Source organism: Triturus cristatus, chromosome 9 (genome assembly GCF_964204655.1).
Source record: "Triturus cristatus chromosome 9, aTriCri1.1, whole genome shotgun sequence".
Lineage (NCBI taxonomy): Eukaryota > Metazoa > Chordata > Amphibia > Caudata > Salamandridae > Triturus > Triturus cristatus.
The window spans coordinates 150,367,423-150,381,454 of record NC_140592.1 but is presented as its reverse complement, the minus strand read 5'-3'; the positions used below and the strand labels follow the sequence as shown (position 1 = coordinate 150,381,454).

At 43.9% G+C, this 14,032-nt stretch overlaps 1 protein-coding gene across 5 annotated transcripts in view; it reads right to left on the bottom strand.

Moving 5' to 3' along the window:
• Positions 1-13,706, bottom strand: part of TMEM40 (transmembrane protein 40) — a 270,106-nt gene extending 256,400 nt beyond the window's left edge. For 2 of the 5 annotated variants that reach the window (XM_085624612.1, XM_085624616.1), the window contains exon 1: positions 13,457-13,706. The gene's annotated coding sequence lies outside the window, so the exon portion shown is untranslated. The remainder of the gene's footprint in view (positions 1-13,456) is intronic. The other 3 variants (XM_085624620.1, XM_085624614.1, XM_085624610.1) reach the window with 3 other exon arrangements.
• Positions 13,707-14,032: the final 326 nt, after the last annotated feature.

Genomic DNA, 14,032 nt, shown 5'->3' with positions numbered 1-14,032 from the left:
TTTGCATAGCATGAACTAAACCCTCCAGCGTAGCTGAACACTTTACATAGAGCTCCACAGAGATGGCGATTCTTCTCTATTTTCCATGCCCACATGTTCATCGACCGTATGCTGAATTGTCCAATCATGACTGGAAGTGGTGTTGGAAGAGTAAGAATTCCATCCTGAAACTGTCATGCAATAACTTTGTCCTGATTGTAGGAGTCAGTGAGCCACAAACAGTTAGAGAATCGCCTGGGGAAGCATGCTTCAGATTTATTGCTGTTTTGATGTAGTGGTTTTTCAGTGGTGTGAGTCAGCACTTAAGAGCAAGCAAAACCTTTTGAGATTAGTTTCTGTGCAAGGTATTGTGCTGCTTCACAAAATCCAATTTGTGCACTATACAGATTGACTTGAACAAACATGCCACTTCTTTTGGAAGCTAGTAAGGGGAGAATAGTATTGGGTGATATGATTGGATCCTCCTATGTCAGCAATAAGTCTCACCACAGTGGCCAAGTGGATTCTGGGAGCATGGACCAGAGGTGATTTGCTGCAATCCAGTCTCAAAAGAGCAAAGGGTTGGGAAACACTTTTGTATTCATCAGCTGGGATAAGGGACTTGATTACCTGTAGGAGTCTTCTTTAATGTTGGACTACCTTTGGACAAGCATTGTTTGGAGTGTGCAGATTTAGATCCCTATTGATGATGAAGCCCAGAGGTTTGGTATTTTTAACAGTGGAAGGAATTCTGCACAGGCATTTTGTTGAACCTAGCCAAGCTTTTTAGGTCTCGCGCCTAGCGTTGCACTGCGCAACGGTGCTCGCGCAGCGAGAGTCCTTTTGTTCGGGGTTCAGAAATGGACCCTGGAATCGTACACGCTCGTGCTTATGTTTTTTGTTTTGTCTTCTATTATTTGGCTTTTAGTGGCTGTATGTTTTAGACAGAGCACGCAATAGGCCAAAGACGGGCGCATCGTTCCGCCCACGGCCTATTGGTGTCTGTTACGCGCACTAAGGCCTATCTGGTTTCAATTATCGTGCCCAGACACGGGCGCGATAATTGAAAGCATATGGCTGTCTGTGGTGCGCGCGCACCATTGGCGGCTGTCTCTGCTTCCAAAAGCGATTGCTTTCGGTTTCACGATCGCTTTACTTGTGGCTTTGCTTTCAGTTTTGCGATCACTTTACTTGTGGCTTTGCGGCTGCAATTGCTTAATTGGGAGGAATGCGTGGCTAATCTTTACGCAGTTACAAGGTAAAATAAATGAAGGCGGTTACAAGGCAAAGAGAATGAAAATGCGCTGCAAATATTTACTTCGTTACAAGGTAAAATAAATGAAGGCGGTTACAAGGTGAAAAAAATGAAAAATGCGCAGCAAATATTTATGCGGTTACAAGGTAAACAATGCATGCCAAATAATTGCACTATACTTCTCTTTTTCTAATGTCGCGTCAGGCTTACTGAAATAATTGACTGTATCTGCTTAGCTACAAGACAAGGACTCATTGGGGCTAAGTCATACTTTCTGACTGGACTGAAAATGTGTGATTTTGGATAGAGTTCTTTCTCTTTCTGTTCCCTTAAGTTGTGTGTGGTTGTGTGTGTGTGTGTGGTTGTGTGAGTGGCTGTGTGTGTGTGGTTGTGTGTGTGGTTGTGTGTGTGTGGTTGTGGTTGTGTGTGTGGTTGTGTGTGTGATTGTGGTTGTGTGTGGTTGTGTGTGAGTGTGGTTGGGTGGTTGTGTGTGGTTGTGTGTGTGGTTGTGTGTGTGTTGTGTGTGTGGTTGTGTGTGTGGTTGTGTGTGTGGTTTGTGTGGGTGTGTGGTTGTGTGGTTGTGTGTGTGTATGTGGTTGTGTGTGTGTGGGGTTGTGTGTGTGTGTTTGTGTGTGTGGTTGTGTGTGTTTGTGTGGTTGTGTGTGTAGTTGTGTGTGTGTGGTTGTGTGGTTGTGTGTGGTTGTGTGTGTGGTTGTGTTTGTGTGTGTGTGGTGTGTGTGTGTGGTTGTGTGTGTGGTTGTGTGTGTGTGGTTGTGTGTGTGTGGTTGTGTGTGTTGTGTTTGTGTGTCTGATTGTGTGTGTGGATGTGTGTGTGGTTGTGTGTGTGTGTGATTGTGTGTGTGGTTGGTTGAGTGTGTGTGTGTGGTTGTGGTTGTGTGTGTGGTTGTGGTTCTGTGTGTGGTTGTGTGTGTGTGGTTGAGTGTGTGTGTGGTTGTGGTTGTGTGTGTGGTTGTGTGTGTGGTTGTGTGTGTGGTTGTGGTTGTGTGTGTGGTTGTGGTTGTGTGTGTGGTTGTGGTGGTTATGTGTGTGGTTGTGGTGATTGTGTGTGTGGTTGTGTGTGTGGTTGTGGTTGTGTGTGTGGTTGTGGGTGTGTGGGTGTGTTGTGTGATGTGGTTGTGTGTGTGTGTGGTTGTGTGTGTGGTTGTGTGTATGTGTGGTTGTGGTTGTGTGTGTGGTTGTGGTTGTGTGTGTGGTTGTGTGGTTGGGTGTGGTTGTGTGATTGCACATCACATAATTACACTGTATTCAATACAACATAAATACACTCCACATACCACTCAGTACTACATAATTGCACGTCACATAATTACTCTCTGCTTAATGCAAGATAAATACACTCCACAAAATACCACTCTGTGCCACATAATAACACAACACATAATTACACTGTACTCAATGCAACATAAATACACACCTTTCACTCAAGTTCGTGCTATATAAAAAAAAATTGCAATGCAATAGGTCTCACATTACTGAATCTTTGAGCTGCTATTGGTGTTGCATTATTATTAGCAATGCCAACAGCTCAAACTTTAATAATGCGAGACCTATTGCATTGAAAATGCTTGTTTACTTATGCTTGAGTTGTCACATTAGGATGGGGGAGGTCAGAAGGAATCCTGTTTTCTGGGTGAGTGATTTGCTGTGATGTTAGGACATCCACTCCTGTTCCTTCACCTATATCCCTCTACTAAAAACACTTATCCATAAACCATACATCTACCTCCTTACCTTTACAGAGTAACCTTTTTCCCCTCTGCCTCTTCACCCTTAATCTCTAACTCTTAATCCAAACCCTTTAACACTTAACCCCATATCCTTACTTCTTTTACCTTTATATTAATTTTTTTTATCTTAACCTTACCTTTACAGTTGATCCCTTACATTTACACTCTTAGGGCCTGATTTAGAGTTTGATAGACAGGAACTTCGTCACAATGTGACATCTATCCTGTTTACCTCTTCACAACTACATTAGGATATGAGATACTTGTAGTAGAGAGGATGGAATATCCATCATGTTGTGATGAAGTAACACATCCACCAAACACTAAACCAGTCCCCTGGTCCATTACTCGTACCCCATTATCCTTTTACCACCAGTCCTTTAACCCCCTTACCTTTTGCCCAATAACCTTACTCATAACCCCATACCTTTACAACTTTAAGAGATTACCACTTTCCCCCTTATACTTTCCTAACCATTATTAACCATTAACGTCACCCCTTATCTTTAATCCCCTACATTTACAGCCTGAGCCGCTTATCCACTTACCCTTGCCACTTATCCTAGACCTCTTACTCCTTAACCATCGTACCTATACAGCCTTATCCACTTACCCTTTTACCTTTACCTATATACCCTGAGCCCCATATCCCTTACTGTGATCCCCTTATCTTAATTTCATTTCCTAAAACACTTACACTAATCCCTTTACATTATCCTTACTCATAACACCTTACCTTTACATTATTAACCCCTTACTCTTACAAACGTATCCCTTACCCCATTCCTGTAACCTCTACCCCACCTCTTACCCCTTGCCCCTTATTCTTACATTTAACCCCATCTTCTCAGCCACATGCCTCTAACATTTACTCTTAACTCTACCTCATCGTAAAAACAATATTATCTATATAGTATTGTATACTTTTTCATTATGTTAGTTATGGTGAAATGATAAATGGTGAGATGGTCTACAATGATAATGCACTCCACAAGGAAATGCGTTCAAGAAAATGGCATGAGAATGTAATGCTTGCAAAAAAATGGTATGTTCCCCTCCTGGGCTCAGCATAAAAGATGGGAGCCCAGATAAGACAGATCTTGGCCAGCCATGACTGGAGTGGGTGCTGACCTGCTGTGTCACTCAGGCAATGTCAGCAGACGGACTGCTTTGTACAAGTGATAGTACCTTACAAATCATCAGAAGTTAACGTCTAATAACAATAAGGAATAACTTAAGCCAATAATATAGTTCATATTCATTATATGATCTATTTCAATAAATACATGTGGCCATAACTAACATTATTATTTTATTTCATTTATGATTATTTTCTTCTCCCTAAGATTTATCAATACATTTCTCATCACGGTATACACTAGGGAAACTATTACATCATTTTTTTTTTTAAACATAGTTTATTGGTTTTTGCACATCCACATAGAAAACCTTACACAATTTGTTTCACCATACTTTCTGCAAAATAAGCGCACGCCTCCCTCCCAATTATACAACACCTAAGATAGGTTCATAGAATTCCCTCCCGGACTATACAACGCATAAAACCAATTATCTACATAACAAAACTCTACCCTTAACCCCTAAGCAAAACACTTCTAGATTCCCTCCCCCTCCCTCAATCCTCCTCACCAACGCATGCGACAATCCCTGCCCTCTAATGTCGTACAGCCCAAGGAATACCAATGTGTCAAGTTATGTGATGTGCCCAGTTTGCTCTGGGGGCACTCCCTCAGCCCCGGGGCGGTCAACTCCCTCTGCGCCAGGTTCATAATCTCGCAGCGCCTGCACTAGCGCCTCCCACGCAGCTGCTGCCTCTAGCGCCTTTTCATCGCTGCGTCTATGAGCCCATTGATACCGCAGCGCACCCTCGCTGGTGGCCCATTTAATAAGCTCCCCCTTCCACCGCTTGCTAGTGGGCCCCACTGTTGCCTTCCACCGCTTCGTAATTTCTCGTTTCGCTAATATAAGGCCCATGTCTACGAATTTGCTCGTGATTTAGGTTTTGGGCGTGTGTGGGAACCAGTGCAGTATACTAGCGGCCATATCAAAAACCAGTCCCCTCTCTGTTACCTCATTCAGGGTATCTCCCACCTCTGTCCAGTAGGGCCCCAGCGCTGGACAAGACCACAGCATATGATCCAGTTCCACCCCCGTTCTCAGGCATCTGGGACATGCCGCCTCCTCAACTTTAAAATATTTCTGGATTTTTCCCGGCGTCAGGTATGCTCTGTGGAGTATGTAGAAGTGCACCAGTTGGAATCTTGCGTTTCTCGTGCTCTTCCAAGCCCGTCTCACTAACTGTGCCCAGGTCGTCTCAGGGATAGCTCTGCCTAGGTCACCCTCCCATTTCCCCCGAAGGTCAGCTAGCGGCTGTAGGTTTTCAAGGAGCATTCTAGAATATAGGCACGGGACCGCCTTAACAGTTCCTGCTGCCATCATAGCATACTGGCAGGCCATCGACGTCTTAGGCTCCATCAGCCCCTCCCTCCAATGTGCCTGCATCGCTCTGGTAATCGCTGCGTGCAGCAGGAAGCCTCCCCTAGGCAATTCAAACCGCTCTTGGAGAGTCTGGTAGGGCAGCAAAACCCCGTTTTCATAAAGGTCTCCTACCACCTGTAGTCCCGCTTCTTCCCAAAGTTGTAATTGCGACCAGTCTCCACCGTGTGGTAACGCAGTCAGCATCCCCAGTGGCATCTCCGGCGCGTACGGATGTACCACCCCCGCACGTCTCTGGGAGCGATTCCAGCAGAGCCTAAAGGTTAACTCCTCCGTGAGGAGGTCCCGGGCGTCCAGCCTCTGCTGCAGGGTGATGTAAGAAAGGACGTGGCGTGGCGTTCCCCCCTCTCGTCCGGCCTCTGGACCGCGGAACACCCGCGCCACATTTTGGGTGAAGATCTGCAATTGCGCCGCTAAGTAATATAGCTCAAAATCGGGGACCGCCAGCCCTCCTTCGCTCTTGGGCCGTATAAGCGTTGCATGCGCCACTCTACGCCTGCCCGTACCCCACAGAAAAGACACCACCATCGATTTCAGCAACCGGAAAGTGGAGTTGGGTATCCACACCGGAAGCGTCCTAAAATAGTATAATAAGCGAGGGAGTGCCACCATTTTCAGAAGGGAGATGAGGCCTGTCACCGATAACGGGAGGGTGGCCCAAAAGGCCATACTCTCCTTCAGGGCCCGTACGCTGCGGCCCACATTCCCCTCCAGTATATCTGCCATCATATGATAAATATGTACCCCTAGGTAGTTCAGGCAGGTGGGTTCCCAGCGGACCGCTCGAGCCACCTCCGGCATAGTCTCCCCCTGTCGCACCGGGAACAGGCACGTCTTAGCCCAGTTAACTCGTAGACCTGATACGTCCCCAAACTCTGATAGTAAGCTCTCCGCCCCCGTCAATGCTCCGCCAGCGTCTTCGAGGAATAACAAAAGGTCGTCCGCATAAAGCGAGATATGCTGTCGCCCGTCTCTGCCATCTAAGCCCCCGTAGTATCGGCCCGTCCGAAACTTAGCCGCAAGGGGCTCCACCGCCAAGGCAAACAGTAGCGGGGAGATCGGGCAACCCTGCCTTGTCCCGCGCTCAACTAGATATCTCTGTGAGAACTCGGCAAACTATTACATCATAACAGTTTTTGGTCTAAATAATTCAGGCACCCAGTGCTGTACTTTGTTTTGTGGCATCATTTCCTATCCAGATTACCACACATACTTTTAATTTAAAACAAGCAGAAATTAGTTATGTTGCCTTGGCATAATATATCAGCACTATCTTATCTTAACCTTACCTTTACAGTTGATCCCTTACATTTACACTCTTAGGGCCTGATTTAGAGTTTGATAGACAGGAACTTCGTCACAATGTGACAATGGGGATTGTTGGCTCCAAATATATATTCCTCAAGTAAATTATCTATTACCCCTCCAAAAGTTTCCTTGGTGTGCCTTCCTGTTTGCAAAGGAATAAAATATGCCTAATAATTGATCGTATCTCCATAAGCACAGATTACACAGACTCCTGGTTCCAATCTTTGTGGGGTGTAGCCACTATAAGGTGACAGTTTGTTTATCTCCTGCATCTATTAGCGCTTGGACTGGTCTCCTGATAAATCTAAAGGCCTGATTGAAAGGAAGAGCTTGTGCTTCTGCAAACACAATGCCTCCTGAAAAACTTGTTTTAATGTTTATGCTAGTGTTTTCCTAGGACACACTCAGCCAAGATGACCCATTCACCACAATCAAAAGCATTGTGGTCCTTGAGAGCTTAACATTAAGGGTGGCCTATTTTTGGAGGTGTTCTTCGCTGCTCCATTATGAAAATATTGAGCCATTAGAAAAAAATCTATTCTTGGAGAAATGAGTGGGCCTTTACAGACATTAGGAGTGGGTGTTAACTTCAAATATTTCCCAATTTCCAATCTTGAGCACAAGGATTGGCGCAAGCTATATTGATGGCTTCCTGTAGGCCTACCCTGGTATGTTGCTTTGCTCATCTTACAGTACTAGAAGGAAAAATACCTATGAATGATTCCATATATATGTTATCTATAACGTTCATTAGCCAAACCCATCTGTACCATATGTCTCCTCAGTCTTTGACTCTTAAGAATAATGCCTAGGGATTTCCATATAAGCCCACATTTCTCTCTGAGCACAACTCAGTAATTCCCTTTATTAAGCCCAATTTTCGCTAATATGGCTTATTTAAATTCTTCATAAGGTGTAGCACGCACAGGATTAGCGGCCTGACTTGTGGCTTGGACTTCTGCTGATAAAGGAGCTATACTGGCCCCCACAATACTGCCTAAGAGGCTGCATTCTTAGCCACACCTTCACAATGACTGAATACATAAGTAGAGTACTTCCTTGGAACATATTTTTGTAAGATGGAAGATGGTACTTTAGGGTGTACTTTCGGTTTAGCAACTGCTACTCTAACTAAGGCATTATTTTTTGCACTGCCATTTTGTGCATATCTAGCAGTCTGGCCCTTAAGGCTATGTGAAAAGCTTGCTTTCTTGTAGGGCCTTTTGAGAATACTATTAAAGAGCTATTGAAAATGTATTTGACCTTCTGCCACTTGGTATACTAGTGGATCCACAACGGAAGCATCTTCAATCCCACTTCTACCATTACCTGAACATGAGTAGAAGGGGTGACACACCAATCGTAAATGTAAATATATAATTAATTAACTCTTTTTTCAGTATAACGTGGTCTTGTACTGAGACTGCTATGTTTTCCGGGATCCTTAAGTAAGTTAAAGGTTTTTCTTTTGTTGTTCTGCTATATGATAACAGCATTCACCACGGCACACTCCAACACACCTCCAGACTATTCAATATCAACCCGCATCACTGCCTCCCACAAACCATCAACCCCCAAACAAATCCATACCATACTACATCATCACTACACCTGGCACACAATATAATAAGTAAGCGTAACACCACAATATAATGTGTACAGCACAATGCAACTCACATCATAAAACGTTAGTCCAGATCAACTCACACCTTACCGGATAGCACCCACTTGCTGGGGAACAAGGGTGAAATCCTAAATGAGACCACCACCCATCATTTCACACAACAACTCTACACTGCAGCCACTCACTACAACCATATACCCATCATGTTGCCGCACCTCACAGCACCCTCGTTGACTTCATACCTCCACACAGGACCATATATTCTATGGTATACAACACAACATAACCTACTGTACCACAACACACCTCCCTGTTCACCATACCACATATGCCACATAGCAACACAAAATCTAACACCACACTAATGTACACCACACCAATCTACACCACACCAAAACGCAACATCCTACACATTGCACCACCGGCTTCAAGAATACTTATACCAGATTGCAACATCCCACACGTTATACCAAGCCACATCACATGCTATCACATTGCACCCCACTCATCCATCAACCCCTCCCATAGTTCCCGATGGTTCCACATCAGACTACACCACACCATGCAGTATACATGCCATTCAATACCGCAACTATCCATATAAGAGCAATTGCATGCAACAGCACAGCAGGACTATACAACAACAAAGTTCACTTAGTACATATCACCACACCGCACCACCGAACACACCAACATACCACACAAAACAATCTCATATTGCACTACTCCACTTCAGTCTATCTCACTACAGCACATTATATCATACACCTACATATTCCATCATGTCACATCATCAGTTTTTACCACCACATCTCTCAGTACCACAGCACTCTCAACACACACAATACCACACCATGCCACACTTTCTCAGACTTTGGCACACCATATCATTACGTCTCACCTTAAAAGTCTGTGTACCACATCACCAAATGTCACATAACAACATACCTCACCTTACCACACTAAATTGCAATGTAATTACTATACAACCCAATGTAGTACAATAGCTAAAACCACACTTGACTCCTCACACCACCCTACACCACCCACTGCAACACCACATCAGTCTAAACCATACCAACCTGCTTCTTTACACAAGTTCCAGCAAGACACAAGTCTGACACAGAAAATGAGGGTGTTCAACATCTAGTATAAACCATCTATCTATTATGGGAAAACTCTCCCCGTCACACTGCCGCACCTCACAGCACCCTCCTTGACTTAATAACTCCATACAGGACCATACATTTTATGGGATACAACACACCCTACTGTACCACAACACACCTCCCTGTTCACCATACCACATAAGCCACATAGCACCACAAAATCTAACACCGCACTAATGTACACCACACCAATTCACACCACACCAAAACGCAACATCCTACGCATTGCACCACCGGATAGAAGTATACTTATACCAGGTTACAACATCCCACACTTCATACCAAGCCACATCACATGCAATCATATTGCACCCCACCCATCCATCAACCCCTCCCATAGTTCCCTATGGTTCCACATCAGACTACACCACACCATGCAGTATACATGCCATTCAATACCGCAACTATCCATATAAGAGCAATTACATTGCACATCACAGCACAGCAGAACTATACAACAACAAAGTTCACTTAGTACATATCACTACACCAAAACACCAAACACACCAACATAACACACATGACAAACTCATATTGCACCACTCCACTTCAGTCTACCTCACTACAGCACATTATATCGTACACTAACATATTCCATCATGTCACATCATCAGTTTTCAACACCACATCTCTCAGTACCACACCACTCTCAACACACACAATACCACACTTTCTCAGACTTTGGCATACCATATCATTATGTCTCACCTTAAAGGTCTGTGTACCACATTACCAAATGCCACATAACACCATACCTCACCTTACTACACTAAATTGCAATGTAAGTACTATACAACCCAATGTAGTACAATAGCTAAAACCACACTTGACTCTCCACACCACCCTACACCACCCACTGCAACACCACATCAGTCTAAACCATACCAACCTGCTTCTTTACACAAGTTACAGCAAGACACAAGTCTTACACAGAAAATGAGGGTGTTAAACATCTAGTATAAACCATCTATCTATTATGGCAAAACTCTTCCAGCAAAACCTCACACTGCTGGGCCAAACAGAGCTGTGGTATAACATAAAAATATAATGCAAACCACGCAGCTCTCACCCAGAGGCATCTGCTTGTTTACATCCACAAATGGACAAACAATAAACTCGAGGCTCAAGGATAGAGACACACCACCACAGTGCAAATTGAGCAAAGCCACCACAAACACACTGACAACAAGTCAGGAATACACAAGTCTGGTTTCCCCAATAAATGAACCTTCTGTTGGAGCAAACTGCTATAACACTTAAGGGTGTTAAAAGACCATGTAAATAGTGTAGGGTGGCTAAATAAAAACACCTACCATAACATAACAAAGAGTTCTTTCCTATTTGTAGGGTTGCTACTAACACAGTATCAGGTTTACTTTCTTCCGTTCTGGACATCCAAGTCCATTTTCTTCTTCAGCTCAATACACCACAGAACGTTTTATTTTGGCACACTAAGTATGTAGATTTTAAAGGTAGTTATGGTGATGGAGGGATATCTACCTTGCTCTGAGACACTTAATTGCACGAGGGTTTGGAAAACAAAAATCTTCTGTCATCTAGAATATGGAAGGTCTAGACTCGTCCGCAGAAGTGCTCTACGGCATGAACAGACGTAGGGTCTGCTTCCCAGGGAGCATGAAAGGGGTCATCTGGTGAACGATGTCACATGAGATCTGAAAAGCCATCAGTGATGCTAGAACAAATCTCTGATTCAGGATGCTGGCCAGGGTCTTCAGCATGCTAAAACTGTAGGTGTTCTAAGAGCATCATGCTGTTACTGAACAAGCAAGTGTATCAAATGGGCATGACAAAAAGTTTTAAGTGGGTAGCTGAAGGGAAGGAAGCGGGTGAATGATATTCTGAGACCTTTTTTAGTGAAAATGTGGTTCGGTTTGCATTATGGTGCAATATTATGAACATGTGAATACATTGTGTCAATTTATTTTAAAAAAATGATTAAAGAAATGAGTTACTTAGAAGAGACCATTAATAAATCAGAGTGGTTTTAGCCATGCATACATGCAAGGGTAAAATAATTTGTTGATTGGTTTGTTTTCCCACCCTACTTTATCACATGCCTGTCTCCACATTCCCCAATTAAATGACTCAAATAATTCTTGTTTGCGATGTTGGCAAACTTTAAAAAGGAGCTATTAGTTACATTGGTGCCTTTCATGTGCCTCATTCTTGTAATCTGACCCCACCCACTCACAAGAGTGGCATACCTTCTTTCTGTGGGCTCTCCTTAATTTCGTTGATCTTTCACTGTGTTTGAGCACACTGCTAATGCTGTTTGAAAATTTCACAGATTGAAAGGCTTCACTGTTTTCCATCACCTTTCTTAACTCCTTCCAGATCTGGGGGTGCTCTAGCACCTGCTGCACCCCTAGCTCCAACGCCTGGGGCACCCGTTGTTGGTAATTGTGAGTGACATAGGTGTGTACAAAAAGAACTTTGAGTTTTTCTTTCAACACTGGATGGCAGCTTTGGGAATGCACAACACAAGGAGTATACTCTGTGTATGGGGAGTATGGCTCTGTCCTCATGCCTCAGCACATGTACTTCAAGGCACTTTCGTTTAGGAATAGCTTCCACAGATTGACAGGTTCATGTATGTTTTAGCTCTAGCACAAAGAAGCAGAAGAATCAGCGCTTAATTTGAGCCAGTGCTCAGCCGGCGCTTAATCATCAACACCAGTGCTTTTCATGAGCACCAGTTAAGGACACATTCATTTATGCATAGGGAGCTTAAGTGATTTGCCCAGAATCCCAGGATGTTGAGCCGATGCCGTGGATCAAACCTGGTTCCCCAGCGCTGAAGTCAGCAACTCTGGCCCTTACGTCACATCCTCTCCCCACTTTCGTGGTTGGTAGTTGGTTCTGTTTTAGGCGGTGCTAAGAGGAGAAATGGGCTGGTGCAAGCTGCCTCCTGACAAGAACCCCAGCACTTATTTGTTTACAAATTAACCTCTGCGAAGAATGGTCTACAGAGGACAATTTTTGCAACTGAGACCAAGAGAGGAAAACCTGTGTATCCATGAGCCAAGAAATCAAAGCAGTAAAACTACAATAAAACAGTGTTGTCAATACAGCAATCGACTGAACAGAAGACAATCACGAGGAGACTATCAGCGGTGCCAAATAAAGGGATACAATGGCAGTGTGCTGAGAAACGTAATGCCACGTCTAATTGTTAAATGCAATGGTGTTGTCTGAGCCCTCTGATGTGCACTTTGTATCCTGGCTGCTGTAATACAAATGGACTAGACTAACAGCATCATGGCACACTCACCCTGAAAACATCAATAGTCTTTGCAAATGGATGCGAAAATGCATAGAATGTTGATAGGAAGTATTGTCATTGTCGATTTCCCAATAACATTACTGCACTGCCCCATAACAGTATAAGACTCAGAATAGCCAGCACTACAAGTACTGGAATGCTAGCTGTGTTAAGTAAAGATCGTGTATCAGTATGCTGAGGAGTGTGCTCCCAGAAGATACAGCAGGGGAAGGCAAGCAGTCAATAAAATGTAGTATCTGGGGTAGAACAAGTGCGCAGAGCAGCAGCCAGTGCACCTACCACAACTGGCCCCTTGTAATGCAGCAGACGCCGGATTTGGGGCGGCTCTGCCATCTCCTACATATCCTGAAGACCACCAACACTTAAGGTATGTGTATAAAAGGCATTGTTTTATTTTGTAATTTTTATCCTCTTAAAGCTGTTAGGTCTCTATGATATAGTACTACAATAATAACTATATGCATGCTTATTTTACAGTTATTCCTTTTCTAAAGTTTTTAACAAATACCACCACTGCCTTATAAAATAAAAATAAAATCCATAGCTACTTACATTAAGTATGGAGTTTGTTTCATCAGCGTGGCTGTTTCCCCTCTGCGCCATGTTAACTCTGTAGTCTTCTGCCAAAGCCTGTTTACCCGCAAAGATACAATTAGGTGCTCCAACAAATTTTAGAGTGCAAGTGTAGTTACGTCCCTATTTCAATTTTTTCTCTGCACACTCCCAAGGTGTAAAAGCGCGCCTTAAAAAAGGACATACTTTCACCGACCTCTCCCTGTCTAAGAACATCATGACTGTGCATATTTCCAGACTCTCGGCGCCACTTTTTCAAGACTCCCATGCTTATCAGTCCATGCCACCTCTCCCCCCACGTAGAAGCCTCGTCGTGTCCTAGACAGGCGGGAAACTCATGGAAAAAGAGTTTACGTGTTGCATTTCAATTTTTTTCTCTGCACACTCCAAAGGTGTAAAATGTGCGCCTTAAAAATGTCATACTTTTACCGACCTCTCACGCACTGTCCCATCTAAGAACATCACGACTGTGCATATTACAAGGCCCTCGGCGCCACTTTTTACAAGACTCCATGTTTATCAGTCCCTGACACCTCGTTCCCCACGTAGAAGCCT